This window comes from Panthera leo, chromosome B3, assembly GCF_018350215.1.
Source record: "Panthera leo isolate Ple1 chromosome B3, P.leo_Ple1_pat1.1, whole genome shotgun sequence".
Lineage (NCBI taxonomy): Eukaryota > Metazoa > Chordata > Mammalia > Carnivora > Felidae > Panthera > Panthera leo.
Window position 1 is genome coordinate 100,661,707 of NC_056684.1, and position 17,912 is coordinate 100,679,618.

The window sequence follows — 17,912 nt, forward strand, 5'->3', positions numbered from 1 at the left end:
GGAAGTGTACCCTCAAGACAATGAGAATGTGTGAATGTGTATTGTGTGTGTGTGTGTGTGTATGTGTAGCTGATGTGTGAACAAAGGACAGTTATGGCATGGGAAAGCAGTGGAAGGAGGAGGAGTGGCTGCTCAATCCTAGGCAATTACCATTACAATATGGATGGCCCAAGATCTCCAAAGTTCAGTACTGTCCCAGCTCTGAGCAAGGAGCATTATCTGACCACAGGGCCTCATCACAGGCTGCTTCCCTAGCATAAGATGAGATTGGGACTTCTTGGATGCTGGATATTGCACAGGTGGCCTCATTTTAAGAAAATTCAATAAATAAAAGACAATTTTTGAAATAATTCTGAGTTGGAATTTGATGGGGGCAAAGATCATATCCTATATTTCTTTCATACCCTTCACCCATTAGGCCCTCCATAAATACACATTGTTTCTCTGCTAAATAATTCATTTCAGGGCTCTTGGAAATAATGAGTTCCCCCAGCACTCTAAAGATACATTTCTATTTTCAAAGATTTCCTGGCAACTCTTTAGGGGTGTATCTATTCTACAGTCAAAAATACATCTGTAGACAATTTTAGTTCAACTATACATATAACCAAACAGAATCAAATTCATGCATTCATAATGACTTATCATGATATTGCTCAGCTTGAAAGTTTTATTTTAATAGGCAATGTGTACTTTATAATCAAAGATGATTATATTCCTAAGTATATGGGAGGAAAAGGGAGCATAATACATACTGTTATAGGAAAGTAGATACTTAAAATTTGAGTTAATTGTTCCAGGAAAATAGTTATTGCTTTTTTAAATGTTTTTATTTATTCATTTTGAGTGAGTGAGAGAGAGAGAGAGAGAGAGAGGAAGAGAAGAGCACAAACAGGGGAGGGGCAGAGAGAGAGGAGGGAGAGAATCCCAAGAGGCTCTGTGCTGTCAGCACAGAACTTGACACAGGGCTTGATCTCACAAACCATGAGATCATGACCTGAGCCAAAATCAAGAGTTGGACATTTAACCCACTGAGCCACCCAGGTGCCCCAGTTACAGCTTTTAAGGGTTCTCTTGGCTCTTAGAAGATCAAGTTTCTTGGGGCCCAGGACTTGCTTAAAAGGGAAAGTGGATCTCCTGAATTTGAAGAACTTGTATTAATTCCAAGGACAAAATTCCTCTTCATCTTCTTTCTATGTTATAGTAGAACAGAGGTGACTCATCTGGTGGTAATGGTCCTTAATCCCTGGGGGAAGCCTGGGGTCCTTATGGGCTGTGCTGACTTGCTGTCCTCCAGGCTCAGATCCTGAGGAACACACACCACTCCAGAAACCCCCCATAGCCATTGGGAGCCTTTCTTCTCCAAGTCTGCAAAGGATGACTTTTCATCTCTAAGGAATCTTTATTTTGTGCAATGAACCAAAAGTTAAGAGGCCCTTTTCCAAAAAAGCTTTGTAACTTTATTTTTTTATTCTTTCTAAAACTCCGGATTTTAACTTCTTCTACTGTTGGGCTTATGGTTGGGTTCATAGACACAACCTCCATTTTGGCATTTCTGGAGCTAGAAATGTTTCAGAGGAGGGTAATGGGGAGGGGAGCTAAAGAATGCTATCCTATAAGGAGCTGGATTTATTTTGCTCTTTGGTTTTCTAACTTCTGGTGTCTGTCTCCTTGTACCATTGCTGTAGTAATTATGACCACAAATATTTCTCTCCCTGATGGAGTGCTGTGTAGCATGTTCCCAGAGAGACGAGTTGTTTGAAGTGAATACGTTCACTCCTTGAGCTATGCTAAGAACAGACTTTTATGCACTTATACCTGTGTGGCCACCCAGACTGTAAGCATCTTGGAACTTTGGGGCTCATAATTCAAGGAAACCACTTTTATGCACAAATGAGAAATACATCCCTGGTTCGTGCATCACTGAGGGCTGGGCCATGAGGAAATGGCAGCCACAGCTCACAGAAGAAACAAGAAAACCACAGCTTTGCCTGCAAAATTGGCTGCTTGAAGCAAAGTGTGCTAGCACTTTGGGCAGGTTATATGCTCAAATTTGCTAAATCATTTATAAGAATCTCTTTTAAAAACAGAAATCTTTCCTTAAGCATCTGTGTTCTGAATTAGACACATCTCTATTTAAACTTCTTTAGGCTTTATTATTATGGTGAAGTGCAGGTGCAAGTGTGGAAAAGCAAACATTTGAGAAAAGCTATGGTCTTTATAGAGCAACAGGGCTCAATTTTCAATCATCTGATGCTTTCCAATGGGTGAGCAGAAACCTTAAAGGATTGCATTCTCTTTAGGACAATGAGATTGTAAAATAGTCCATTATTTTGACTTGTTAAAACAGGTAATAGAAAACTATTTCACGAATTCTTTTTAGGCACAAAGGTGTCATGGAAGTCTTTTCTAATGGGCTGTTCCGCTGGAGTATGAGTGAGAGCTGGCTGCAGCTGGCCAGGAAGAAGGTCTTGAAATCCAGCTAAAAATGAAGACCTAATTGATTCTCCAGGTCTAGGCAGGTGAAGAATCAAGTCCAGAAAAGTCTGTCTAGGCAAAAGGAGCAGGTAGATTACAATAAGTAGGAATACAGGTGTTAGAGTTGAGTGCTGGTTCTTAGGTAGAGGTCACGTTTTCTTTGCTTGATTCTGTGCTTCCTGTCACGTACAGCTAGACCTGAGCTAATAGGTTCTGATTCCTAGACTGTCCTTGACATCCTATACTTTACAGCCACCTTCTCTTGCCAACTGCCTGCCCTGTGGATGTCAAGCTCCACATTGCATGTGTAGACAACAACCTCACAGAGACTGTTTACCCAGCTTCCCCAACAGTACAAGGTCAATTCCTTCTAACAAATCTCTACTGGTTCTGCTTCTTGGGTTGAATCCTGACTGACATGGTTTCTTGCAGGTCAACTCTACAACAAGGTCCATGCTCTAGCATCAAGACTTAGGTTCTATATTCTACAATGCTATTTTATTTGATTCTTACCTATGAGATAAACAAGGTAGGAACTCTTGTCCCATCTTACTGAAGGGGGATCTAAGGTCCTGTGAAGTTTGAAGACTTACCCACAGATTGCACAGCATTAGAAGCCAGACCATTGGACTTCAGTTAAGTGCCCTAAAGTTATTCTGAGCTTCAATGTTAGATATTTTGGTGTTAGATCTTTTGGGCAAGGTCAGCCTTCTCCATGTGTAGTTTGAGCTGAGATTTCTCAGTGAGAGTCAAATTATAATGGAGCTTGATTTGACTTTTCCTTCTCTTTGCTTGGTACTTGCTGTTATAGACTGAATTTTTGTTTCCCCCACACCCCAAATTCACATTTTCTATTATAACCCCCAATATAACATTATTAGGAGATAGGACTTTTGGGAGGTGATTAGATCATGAGGGAGGAACCCTCATGAATGGGATTAGTGTCCTTATAAAAGAGACCCCAGAGAACTCCATGGAGTCTTCTGCCGAGTGAGGACACAGCTAGAAGACAATTGTCTATAAACCAGGGTGCAGGTCCTCACTAAACACTAAATCTGCTAGTGCCTTGATATTGGACTTCCCAGCTCCTGGAACAGTAAGAGGTAATATTCTGTTGTTTGTAAGTCACCCTGTCTATGTTACTCTGTTACAGCAGCCTGAATGAACTAAGACAGCTGCTGCTGAATTTTTTCAAGGGTCACATGCGTACTGCTCATTAACATTTTCTTATCTTTCATAGTCAAAGGTGCTACTGTCTAGGGTGAAGGAGCCTAATATTGCTTTCTCCTAGTCAGGCACCTTGTGAAGGAAGCAGGACAATTTGAGGAAAATCAATAATATAAAGTCTTCCAGTAGCTTATAAAACAGATGTGATATATTTGTATGGGAATGACATGATCAGGGTAAATTCTAGAAAACATTAACACATTAATTAATCTTTTGCCTATGGGCAGAGAAAACTATTTTTTTCCTTCATTGAAACTGAATCTTGCGGCAGCTGGGTGGCTCAGTTGGTTATGCGTCTGATTCTTGATTTCAGCTTAGGTCATCATTTCACGGTTTGTGAGTTCAAGCTCCACACTGGGGTCTGCGCTGACAGTGCAGAGCCTTTTCGGGATTCTCCCTCTCCCTCTCTCTTTCCCTCTCCCCCACTTGTGCTCTATCTCTCTCAACAAATAACATTAAAAAAAACACCTGAATCTTACCTAAAACTTCTTTGCAGCAGTCCTTGTTACACATGAACCACACATAGTGTCCTGTCTACCTTGCTTATGATTATCTCTAGCACCTGCTATATCAACAGTGCTTAGTGCATAGTAAGCATTCAAAACACATTGACAGAGCAAATGGTTTTTAGGTACATTGATTGAAATCTCCAAAGATGAGTATTTCTGTCTTATAACAATAGCTAATACTGGGATACTATTTTATAGCTTATGCCTTGATTTTGGAAACTCATAACAATGGCAGTGACAACCATGATGACAATGATAGCAAACGCACAGCAATTTCATGTATTATCTCATTTCATTTTTTATCAAAAACTTTTAAGTAAGTAATAGCGTCACCTCAAATAAGAAAATTGAGGCACAGAGAGTTTAAGTAGCTTACTTAAATTCACACAGTTGGTTAGTAGTGAAGTGAGGTCCAGATCCAGACGACGTTCTTCAAAAGTATAGTTAATTATTATCCTGTGATTATTGTTCATACTTGAATTAAATTATAAATCTAGTTTAAGCAATGAATATGTTAAGAGCCATTGCCAGTTTGTGGCTATTTCGTCCCCACTCTTGTTTATTCACATATGTGTATTAGACATGTCTATACATGTACAGATGTTTGCTCTTATGATAAATCTCTTTCCCAAACACTGCATAATAATCACATAGGGATTAGCCATAAAAAGGTTGAATATCCCTAAGTTCAGGAGCTTCCCTCTCATGTGGCTCTACTACTATCTTTACATTGACTGGAAATCCCTACTATTTTTTGGAAGAAGATGAGAAATGTGAATTGGAAGAGAGTAGGTGAGGCCACGTAGAAGCTGTGGGGCCACAGGGTAGGAAGAAAGAGGAGGAAGGAAGGGGTATTTTTAACAGCTTTCAAGCTGAAACCCACTCAATAGACATTAAATAGTAACAGTCCTCCTTAAAGTTTTAACAACGGAATGGGAGGAAAGGAATTTTCAAGACACAAGAGGCCAGGACCCTGAGTAAGGACTCTGGGTATGATGTGTGTAAGCACAGAGTCCTTAGGGAAGGAAACTCTCTTGAGTTATCTGTCACATTGAAATGAATTGAAAAATATAGTAAAGCAATAATTTTGAAAATTTGGGAGCTGGCTAGTCTCTTAATCTCATTGGTTCCAATCCCCTCTGCCTCCACCACCCTTTCCCCACTGTTTATCTCAACTACTCTGCTTTCTTGCTCAGCTCTCTCTGAGTGATCCAGGTTCTACCATATTACCTTGGTCATCAAACACACTGACCATGAGGCAAAGCTCAGTTCATTGAATCTAGTGCTATTTCTCATTTGCTAGAAATAACAGGGGTTTCTAGTGCTGTTATAAAGCTTATCTGCTCATGTTATTTCTCAATATCAAATCACAGTAGAAAAACAGAATTCCCCCTGCTTAACATAGGTAGGATTACACTTGGGAGTGTTGATGACTTAAGCAAAGATTTTCCACCTACAGCCAACTGATTGATGGCTTATCCATCTGCATATAAAACCATTGTTTAAATCTTGGTTCTGTTTGAAAGAAAGAAGGAAAGAAAGAAAAGAAAGAAAAGAAAGAAAGAAAGAAAGAGAAAGAATAGAAAAGAAAAAAAGAAAAGAAACAACAGGCCCAAAATGGAGTCACTTGTGCCTAGCTCACATCACCAAACTGAGACCTAATACTTAACCTAATTGCAGTTTCAGCCGCTCCCAGGAATGTAATCTTAACCAGCCAGTCTGGAATTTCCTGGTCAGCACTAGTGAGGTAATCCACCTGATAGACCACTGCCATCCCCCAAAGGAAGGTGACCTTGCCTGAAACAATCCACTCTTTGCTTGTAACTTCCTGGTCCCACCCCCTTCTGCCTATAAAAGTCTTCCATTTTGTACAGCTCCTTGGAGCTCTTTTCTATTTGCTAGATGGGATGCTGCCCAACTCATGAATCATTGAATAAAGCCAATTAGATGTTTAAGTTTACTCAGTAGAATTTTAACAGTTTGTATGGGTCACATCACCTGCAGTTTCCAAACAACTGCATGTTTTCTTCTAAAGTAAAAATACAAAACAACAAAAATGAATACTTGCAAATTAACTTCTTATTTCTCTCCTGTTCAACAAACCTAGAAGAGCCTATCACTTGTTATGTTAAGTACTCTATGGCTAGATCTAGTCTGTGGTTTGTTCCCATGTTTTCTTCTCACAGCTAGAGGAGAAAGCCTATCCCAGCAGGTGTCATAAACACCAATTTCATTACCATTTAGATCTTATTATATGACTAGACATGATGGGTTTTTTTACTTTCCCTAGAAAGCTGTGAGTGTGTTTTTGAGGCAAGTAAAATGAAATTTTTACATGTTTTTCTGTTTTTGTGGTTGATGTTAAATTCTCCATCAATTTTTTCCATACTTGGGCATCAGAAATTGCTTTCTATTCAACTTCTGTTCCCAGCTTAAAAAATACTATGTGTACATTCCTCAGGGTATAATGTACAAATACATATGTATGTATATACACATGTACACTATTAAGCCATTTCTAATTTGAATAGCATTCAGATTGGTGGTATGTCTAAATGTCTAAAGAATAGCCAACATACTATGTGAATTATGCTACCCCCTGAACCCTCATTAGTTCTCACCTAAACCACTGTGCTAGATTCCTAAATAGACCTCCTGGTTTTTTCTTTGACTCTTGACAGCTGTTTTCTACACAATAGCCAGAGTAATTTTAAAAAGTAAATCAGACCATATCACTCCCCTGCTTATTGTTTTCTTGTAGCTTTCCCTTACAATGGGAGGAGAATTCAAATAACTTACTATCATCTACACAGTCCTACATGATCTGGATCCTGGCTTTCTCTCTGAGCTGATCTCACAAGGGCACCTGGGCTTCACTCTACTTCAAGATAAAAATTTTTAGTACCTCAGGGGCCCTTCCACCAGCCCTTTCCCCTGCCTAAACCTCTCTTCCTCCAGATCATAGCATGGCTGGCTTTCTCTCTTCATTCAGGTCTTTAGCTCAAATGACATTTTCCAAGAGAGGATCTCCCTACTTGCTCTGGCTAAATTAGCTGCTCCTCCCCCAGCTTCTCTATTACTCTACTTTTATATTCCTTACAGAATTTGTCATTGCCTAAAATTATCTTATGTATTATTTGTCAGACTTTTTAAAAAAAATGTTTATTTATTTTTGAGAGAGACAGACAGAGCATGAGTTGGGGAGGGTCAGAGAGAGAGAGAGGGAGACACAGAGTCTGAAGCAGGCTCCAGGCTCTGAGCTGTCAGCACAGAGTCCGACCTGGGGCTCGAACTCACAAACTGTAAGATCATGACCTGAGCTGAAGTTGGATGCTTAACCAGCTGAGCCAGCCACCCAGGAACCCCTTCTTATGTATTATTTGTGAAAATGTCTGTTGTGTGTTTCCCCACAAGAATTCAAGTGCCATGAAGGCTATGCCTTTATCTGCTTTTCCCTACTGTATTGCACTGCCTAAAATCATACAGGCATATTTTAGGGGCTCAAAGAATTATTTGATGAATAGAGGAACAAATGAATAATTCCACTTTAAAGACAGTTCTGTGTAAATTTGTGGGTTTGGTGCCAGCTTCTTTATTTGAAAAACTTTAATCATAATTACCAGTGCTGATTGGTAATTAGGGAATATTTTAGTTGGAAATATTGTACAATCATTATTCCAAGGAAGCATTCCCTTAGCAACATCCCTGTCAAGGGTCATCTAGTTTCTATTAAAATATTTCCAGTGTTGAAAAGCTCACTTCTTATTTATGCAGCATGTTCAGATGTTAGACAACTATTTTTCTCTAAAATAAACTAAAATCTTCTTCCCATTATGCTGAATATTAACTCTAGTTCTGTCTTGAGGGTTATGTGTCTTTTTTTTCTCTCTCCCACATGGAATTAGTATTTCATATAGTCTTTTCTCAGCTAAACTTCTTTTGTAATCTCAATGATTCCTTATATGACACTTTTAACAGGATCTTCATTGTTATAATATTTTTCAAAAAATGTTTGCTTCCTTCTCCTTTATCCTGAATCCATCCTTCTCTGCCAACATTCTTATTAAATTCTGCCACCCAAAGTGGAGCACAATATAAAGCTATTTGAGCATGGAAAACAATCAGAGGTCAAAGAAATCATGAAGAGGTTGAACATCATGAGAGTTCCCTAGTAAAGAGAGGTCATTTTTACCAATAAGACTTCTTTTTTCACTTTGTCCTTTCTTTTAACCATATTGGTGTTTCCCTAACTATAGACTTGATGGAAGGAATCATGACAGGTCATTAGATCTCTCCCTTCATCCCAGCATGCATATAGATGGACTTTGCAGGTGTAACTATTTCCCCCTGGACCCTGGATAGGACATCATTCTCTCTGGGAGAAAGGGGTCATTGACCCCTTTGCTTTAAAGTACCACTCCATCTTCAGTCCAGAATCTCAACAAATATAGATTAATTTTCCAACACTTAATATTGTCTCAAATGCAATATTCCTTCATTTTTTCCTCATCTCCTCTCAGCTTCAATAATAACCACAGTACAAATGCTGGATTCATAGTAGAAACTAAGTGGTGACTCTCCATCAAACAAAAAAGTGATCAAATGGATACTCTCTCTTTCCTTGGATTTCTCTAGCAGTACTTTGGCCTGTACACTTTGAATGGCGTGTGAATTACTTGGCCATGTTGAAATGGCTTGAATGAATTCCAAGAAACCACTGAAGTCAAAGTCAAAACCAACCAACAAACAAAAGACACTTAAATTTTTTTTTAAGTGGGCCAAGAAATGTTTATTTTTTTCTGTTCCAAATGAATAGCTTTCTTAAAATCTATTTCTGAGTAGTCAAGTACTTTTCTGAAAATTGAAAACCATTTGATTCTAATTTCTTGAGTGGTAGTGATTATTTTTCATAAAAAAATAGAGGTCTTCAATGAACAAGTGATTCTCTATAAACAGTGTTGTCCCAATCATGAGGTAATTGACCTTATCAAGCCTCATGGCTTGGGGACCCCTCTGCTGTTGACAGATGGGCAGAGAGAGAGAAGGTGGTTTCTCACAAGCCTAAAAGGGACATGATGCTTTTAGACCTATTTTCAGTCATTGAAGTATTCACTGCCAGCATTTTACTCAAGGCCCAGAGTTGGATGACACTTTCTACTTCCATACACACCTCTTGGCTGGCTTCTTAGACTTGGACAAGTGATTTCTTTTCCTATCCAAATCCACCTTTAATCTCTATTTCAACCACATAAAATTTTACAGCTATAATGATGGCAGATAGAAGCTATGAAATTTACCCGAGTGATGTCTCTGAGCACCTCATTTAACCGGTTTTATGAATAGACCACCTCTAGCTCTCCTAGTACTTCCCTGAAGATCTGATGGTCAGCTGGTGTGGAACTTAGACATCACTTAAGTTGGAAATTCCAAAGGGATTCAGTTCAAGATTTTTTTTTTTTTTTTTTACCTTCAAGGTTACTCATTTGTGCACACTTACAGGAAAAGAAAGATTTCAGTATCAGGTTTATTATTGATTCCAGAAAGGATAGTTTAAATGTTTTTAGTTTTTTTTCTGATAGTCATGGTGGTTTTATGTGAACACGGAAACTCCTCTGTGATCATTGCTAATGAATTGCCCTTGAAGGAATGAAGAAAAAAGGAGAGAGGTATAGGCAAAAGAATAAATGTGACAACGATGATGCTGCCTGAACCCAGACATGTTGTAGAGGTTGGAGTGAGAATTCAATGAGATGAGCTAGAGGATTGGTAAAGTACAAGGAAATTATTGTATCATCTGTTTAATAGTACTCCAGGGAGAAGATGCACTAGTTTGCTAGAAAAAAAGCCAGAGAAGATTTATTTGGTAATGTGTGGCCCATCTTTCACAACGGAGAAAATTAGATCTAAATCCATGAGGTAGAGCTGGCAAATATATGTTACAGGACTTTTCTTTGTTACTGGAATGTCACCATTCTATGTAAAAACCGAAAGCTCCTAAAGACAGTACACGAAATCAAAGATACACAAGTCTCAACGATTACACCTCTTTGTTAGATGATAATCTTTTCCAAGGGAGTGTTCTATTGCTACTGCTCATGTGGCGTTTTTACTTAAATGTTCTTGAAGAATCTATATAGAATGGGAATAAGTGTAATAAAAGATGCAAGAATTGTGGGAAATGGTGTTTTGTGGTCGAGATCTTTAAATTGCAGTCTTCATCTTAAAATCAGAGAGCTGGTGTAAACAGTCACTTGTGGGGTAGCCAGTGTTTTGTACCCATTTTAGAGATAGTGCATTAGAAGGAACTTAGAGTAAAACTATATCAAAAAGCAAATTTTGGTTACCTTCGTTAGATAATTTCTTCTAGGCTAGATCAAGACCACCAAAAGTTGCAAGATGGCGTGTAGTGATAGGAAGATGAGAGGCTGAAGATCTGGTGGGTGCAATTTTCCTTTGGGTGCAGACAGCTGAAATTACAGAATTTAGTGCTTGTTCTAGTGGGTTTGCTCTATTTATTTCTTGTTTATGAATTCAGACAGGCCTGTCATTGCTTTCTCATTAGCGTCTGATTCTTTTTATCCGTCTGGCTACTTGGGGGTTTTTGTTCATCCGTGTATCATAGGTGAAGTTGGCTTGGGTTCAAATCCCAGCTCTGTCACTTACAAGTTGTACAGCATTAGGGTTGCCACTTTCTTTAGCCCACTGTTAGCCTGGAAAACAAAGCCTGAGGCAAAATTATGTTGTCACTTAGTGGAAGTGTCATGGAGAAGGAAAAAGAGAGTGAGGCGGCACAGGAAGAAGAGCAAGTAAGTGCAGAGGGGTACATTCCCAAGCTGGCCCCAGATTTGTAACCAGCATTGATGACTAGTCAATCTTTCAGGACAGCTTCAGAGAGGCTGCATGAACTACTATGTCTCAGAACAGTCCACTCGTGGGAAGAAAGAGAAGGATTTAACCTTCATCTTTCATCTCCCATTGGTCAAAATTTACCCCCACAATTCCTCTACACTTCTTGGTTGTACCAGCTGGTCCTCCTGACAGCTACTGTGAAAGCACAGACCCAAGATGGCAGGTGCCTCTTCCATGTGAGTCACAGCACACAGAGCACATAGTAGGTAGCCCCAAGCTAGGGGCCCTGCTGGCTAGCCTTTCTCCACACTGAAGAAAAGGGTAAATTAATACCTGTAAATGAACACCAAGAGGGACCCATGGCACCCCACACCACAGTGACTAAAACAGCCTTTGGCAAGAGGCAGAAAGCTCTAGGAGTGAGGTGAGAGAAAAGATGGCTTTCCGCCATGCCCATGACATCAGATTCTAGGAGTAGCTACAGTGGTAGGTTCAGCTGGTTTAGCACACAGCCACCATGAAGACAAAGATGAACTTTTCTTGTGCAGAGATCAAAACCTCTCCTTGTGGTCTGCCAGGCTGTGCTGGGTGGCGGACAAGTTTGCTGAAGGGTCATGAGCAACAGGAAACCATTTCTGAGTGAGTCTCAGGTGGGGAGGTAGCGTCAGCTGGGTTCAGCACGTTATCCATCCTTTCTAAACCTTGGTTTCTTTATGGGTAATGAGAAGCAACCACTATTATTTCCTCTTTTTTCCCCTTTACATGCTTCCCTCCACAACATCCTCTTCCTCTAGCCATGTGCCCTGCTCAAGTCTAAGTCTGAGTGCTTGTGGTCTCTTATCCTTGGAATGCTTGATCAGCCTTTCTAAATTGCTTCACTACTAGTTTCCAAGGATCCTAACAACACATTTTCTTGTATGATGCCTTCTCTGAATGAATGAGAGTGAATCTTGTCTGTTCCTCAACTTCCAAGCAAAATACACGAGCATGTTATTTAGGCTTTCCTAATGCTTTATTTGTGGCCTTGGCAGTGACTGTATTTGGAATGCCTCTCTAAAATATTGCAGATATTGATGTTACCCGTATTATTCCACGGAAGACAGCGAATGTTTAAAGTATCTTTTATGAGTAGCAGCAGAGTTCCTTCCTAGAAGTAAACTTATTGTAGCTTTTGGCTGTTGACAACAAGGAGGTAGGAATGCTCATTACTGCTACTGTTTTTTTTTTTTTTTTATTTCTTTTTACTAATATTCATTAATGTCCCCTTATTTCCTTGGACCCTCTGACCCAAAGAGGCTACTTTTTCTGCTTAATTCCATGGCATGGGATTCCCTAGTAGGTAACAAACTGCCCTGCAATAGAATAATGGATCATATGCCCCAACACCATGCTCACCAAACACCATCACCACCACCACCAATCCACAGGGCCTGGAGCTCAACAGGTCATGGTTGTAGTTTGAGTTCCAGGGACCAGAGTTGGGCAGCGGAAGGAAGAAGTTACCATCTGTGTGTCTAAGAGTGGAACAAGTCAATGGATGATTGTGATTCACTGTCCTTAGGGAGCAGGAGGATTAACACTAGCACACACAAGAGCTGCCATGAAATACAAGGAGCTGCTTTCAGGTTGGCCGATGGGAGGCAAAGTCAAGAGTGTTGCTGGGTGGAACCAGAATGATGCAAGATCAGGAGCAACAGAGGACAGTTCTGGACAATTGTAAGACAGAAGCTGAAGCACGGCAGCCTGCTTTTAATGGCATTGGCTGGACAGAAGTCAGCATGTCAGAATGTTGAAATAGATAAAAGTACAGCATTGGGGTAGGTCCTGATGCCTGGGAGTGCCCGTGTGGAAGGGGCCTCTTAACAAGAGGCCCACCTGCCCTTATATCTCTAGCCGCACCCAAGCCCTGAGCTGTACATTCATGGGAAATAAATATATGTGTAAATAATTCCAATTCAGTTAAGGAAATGATGTAGCAGCAGGTAGAATTTGCCCATTTGCATTGGCTTTCCCCCTTGCTGGGCGACACACAAATTTCACAATTGGCAAATGCAAAGTGGCATTTACCACCCCTCCCACATGTATACCTTGGCCTGTTCTGGTCATAGGCAAAAAGCCAAAGAACCCTTGTTTCACACTATTGCAGAGCATTTCATGTCCCCATGGGTAGGAAATCTTTTTCTTGTTTTCAGTATGGTGAATTTTCAACTCACAGTCTGGGTAGGGAAGTAATATTTGGTTAATGTCAAATTTACTCTGAACTTTGCTGGCCTCAAAGTTCATGTCTTGGAAACTGTAGCTCTTCCCATGGTTTGGATATTTTACATCGACACATTACATTCAGAAAGCCAGAGTTTAGACTAATGGAAAAAAATAGCTAAATTGATGACTAATTTTACATCAGAAGCTTTTCAACCAGAGAAATAGTGTGCTACAGAGTAAGCAGAGCCACCCCACCCCTGGCCCCCTGCCCTCTGCTTGAAGTGAGAAGATTTTCAAGTGTCTCTTTGAGAGAGGGTGGAGGAACGACAGAGTGGAGGCCCAGCTGCACAGACCCACACAGCAGATGGTCCAACTGAAACACAAGCGGCCTGAGTTACTCTCCAGTGGGCACTATTGACCAAGGCTATTGAGTCACGCAGGCACTTGTTATGCTGAAGAGGATTGTTTAGGAAGAAAAAGGGGTGGTTTTCTTGCTTAATATATCCATACTGAAGGTTGCAACCCATCTTTCTTATTGCCCACACTTTTATTTATACACCATAAGGAATAATTTCCAGCTCACCTTCCCCACTCCACTCCTTTGCCAGAACATATAGAAATGTCCATGTTCAAAATGAAAGGCTCTTGTTTTCTTGGCTGAATATCAAGATTTTTCCAGATTGTCAACTCTTTAAGAGGGGAGAAGCATAAAATCCAGCTGTAGAAACCCAGAAGTGACCTAACATAATCCAGGTGTTTCTAGTTTTCTTAGGAAAGAAGGCGAATGTATATACAATGCCTGATCAACCATATCTGGAGGATACTGCCCAACAACAACTAGGTTGCTGATCACAATTCTGATAGGGGGTTATGAGTGAGTCTGCAGGGTGTGACAAGGATATCTGATATATCAACACTGGTTTTGTGGTGGTGTTCTGAAAGTTTGTGACCCTGTATTTATCTTCCTCCCATCTTATTTAATGCTCATAAAAATGGATTTGAAAGCAGTAAACTTATAAAGACAACATGGTGGTATAGAAAATGCAAGCAGTGGGAGAAGTGGGTTTTAGCTTCACTTCTGCCACTTGTCAGCCATGTGTCTGTGGTCAGGTCTTCAATCTCTCTGATCATCATTTTTTTTCAGCCATACAAATAAAGTAATATTTTCCCTTACGGCTCCACGATAAAATGAAAGCATTGTGTTGGGACAGAGTTATATGAATAACTTGGACAAAGGTATGGATAAATGTGCATTTAGCAATCTGTAGTCTCATCTGTGCAGTCCATAGTAACATTCTGACCCACCATTCGCTGACCCAGATACAGTCAACTATATTTCAGATTATATTTTTAATGGTTAAAATTGAGTTCGTTTGGCAGAATGAACTAATTCTCTAAAATGAATACCAAGCCATCTGCCAAAATCTTCCTCATTCACTCTCAAATACCACTTACCTCTCAAAGCACTCTGAAATTTTATTAACTTGGAACGACTCCCTCTTAGCTACTGTGTCTTCCCAGCACTGGGTATTTCCATGGTAGCTCTTCTGTGAGGTTATTGGTAGTGGCTAATAATCAACTAAGAACATGTCTTCATTTCCTAAGGACAGGAACCTAAGGATAAGGGTAACCTTAGTCAGTTTTGTACCTGGCCCACCTCACCTTCTAGAGTGTCACTCACGTAGGTACACAATGAACACAGTTCACTTTCTGAATTGAATTACTGCATTTCTTTGGTAGAGTTTGCATGGGAGGAGAAAATGGTGGCTGCTGAGAAGCATCTGGTTGGGTAGAGGATAGCATAGAAGAAAAATCAGAGTAAGAGTCAGAAAACTGGGTTATAGTCCAAGCTTCACCACTGCATTGTTGTATGTGGCCTTGGATAAGTTACCAAACTCTCCACCTTTGTTGCCTTCTCTTTTTAATGAGAGAATAAGATGAGTTGTTTTTTAACACTCTTTACAACACTAAGAGTTTACATTTCCTGTTTTATGCTACCTTCATCTTCAGGCAAATCAAGAGAGGTTTTAAAAAGAAAATTACATACATACATACATACATACATACATACATACATACATAAGAAAAGAAAAAGAAAATTACCCGATAGGGTGATTCTAAGGCAATAAGAATCTATCCTATTTTGAGTGGTAAGGATTATTTTACATGAATATGAGATTCAGGGTAAGGAGTTTATCAAGTCTATCTGTAGATGGTTTAAAATGAAAGGTCTAACATTAGAGCAGTAACTCAAAATTATCTCCACTTGGACTATTGTACAGAATGCAAAATACATTATGCATATTAAAGATAAACATGGATTAGAATTTTATTTTTTATTTTAATTATTTGAGAGAGAGAAAGAAAGAAAGTATGGGCACAAGTGGGGGAGAGGGGCAGAGGGAGAGAGAGAGAATCTTAAGCAAGTTCCACATTCAGTGCAGAGTCCTACTCAGTGCTCAATCCCATGACCCTGGGATCATGACCTGAGCTGAAATCAAGAGTCAGATGCTCAACCAACTGAGCCACCCAGGCACCCCTGGATTAGAATTTTAATAAAGTCTTTGAATGTTGGTAGTTTTTTTTTTTTTTTTTATTTTAGACATCTTATCACACTTTTTCTTCTTCACATTTTCATATTAGAATAACTTGGGGTTATCCCTGAAACTTGAAGTATCCTTTACAATAGCATTGCATGAAATGTATTTTTATTAGTAGAAAAAGATAGAACTCTTTTGCCTGTATTGGGTTAGTTTCAGTTCCAAACTGTAGAACCTTCTCTTTTGGAGTCAGATCAAAGTTAATAGGTACTTAATGTAGTCTTTGAGTAGCATGCACTACACCAAATTATTTTGTTGCTGGGTCCTTTGTAATTTATTGAGACCACTGTAATATGATCTTGTTGGAGCATACACATATGAAAATTCCATTTCTCTCTGTATAAGTTGTACTGAATCTGCAATGTAAATTTGGTAATCTAGTCATCTTTGTAATCCTTTTATCATGATTGACTTTCTTTCAATCTATCTTCTTGAGGACCAAGAAAGAAACTTCATAAATTTCAAGTCTCTTTTTTTCTTTTCTTTTCTTTTTTTTTTTACTTCTTCTTTTAAATGCGATGGAATCTTTACTAGATGAAGTCAACCCTTAAATGAGTGAACTATTTCCATTGTTCAGTTGTCCAAGTAAATTTAAAGCAGAGTGTTTTTGACAGCTTTGTTAATGCAGCTTCCACCGCACCCCCACCCCCCCCCCCGCCCCTTATTTCAAGCATTATTGACGTCTAGTGTTGAGCTTTGAATATGTTCTTGAGACTTGAAAAGGAAGCTTGATGAGGCATGTACTGCAGCATAATCTCTCAATTATTCACACATTTATATGACTATAATCACCAAGGCCTCTCACTGTAAATATTATGAACACTTTTATAACCAGACATTGACATGAGCTAATAGGCAGTGAATTACAATTCAAATGGTGAAACTACAAATAGCAATCAGAATATGGTCAAGGTCATCAATCATAATTAACAACATCATTGTTCATTTCTAAAATCTCTGATGCTGTATCAAGTCACATTTGAGTATAAACTGAATCATTTCCAATACTTAAACTCAAAGAAGTCTGACGGTTTTACAATGACTTTAGAACCCAAACACTACTCACTGGCTTAGCTGAGGACAAGGAAGGTTGCCATTTTTGTGTCTTGTGCTCTTTTAGATTCCAGTAACTTAGCAGGTCTCTGTCTATAATTCAGCATGATCTAACAGCTGTGTTTAATAAAGTGTCCAAGTTTGGATTCTGCTAGTATAATAATATCTAACAAGATGGGAGGAAAACCTACAAAAATGTTATTAGTGACACTTACCTCCCTCTGTCCTTTTCTCTGTTCCTGCTTACTATCAATTAATTAATTGAATCATTCAACAAATACCAATTGAATCATTATGTTGGGCCAAATATCTTCTGGTCACTAGGGGAACAATCCAGGCATGCTTTCTCACTGCCCTGAGAGTGTTTACATTCCAGTGCCATAATGGAAGATGTAGAGTATTCTTAAATCAGTTTATCCTGGACACACCTCTAAGTCATTAAAAAAAAAAAAAAAAAAGAGGAGTCCATTGAAATATATTGTTAGAATAAGTCTGGGTAACCCAACTCATTTCCTTTTCTCTCCATGGTGAATGGAGAGTGCAGCTGTCAGCTGGGAGATTGCTGGCCGTTTTTGTTTCTTTCCTTGAAACAGTTGTGGAAGTGACTGAGAAGATAATAAGGAACTATCAATTGCTTCAAACATTTTGAAAAACAACAACAACTCCATACTACCTTGTGATAGTTTTCCCATTTCTTGAATGTTTGTGGGATGAGCAGCAACATAAGTATCTCTTTCCGGATTAAATGAAGAAAAGACATATATGTTTAAATTCTACTGTGGATTAAAAATCATACACAGTTTATTATATCCAGTTAATGTAAATGTAGTTATGGGTAAAAGATGATCCACGAGAACACAACAAGGTTTAGACATTCTTTCCTGAGTCCCTCCTTTCTAAGGATTGTTGAAAACCCAGACCTTGGGTAACTAATCAAAGACATTAAAACAGATACTTAAAATAATTACTGATACTAATGTCAGCAGCATCTTCT

The 17,912-nt window shown here is 39.2% G+C and overlaps 1 pseudogene; it reads left to right on the forward strand.

Moving 5' to 3' along the window:
• Positions 1-10,975: 10,975 nt before the first annotated feature.
• LOC122222650 overlaps positions 10,976-17,912 on the forward strand; it is an 85,604-nt pseudogene continuing 78,667 nt past the window's right edge.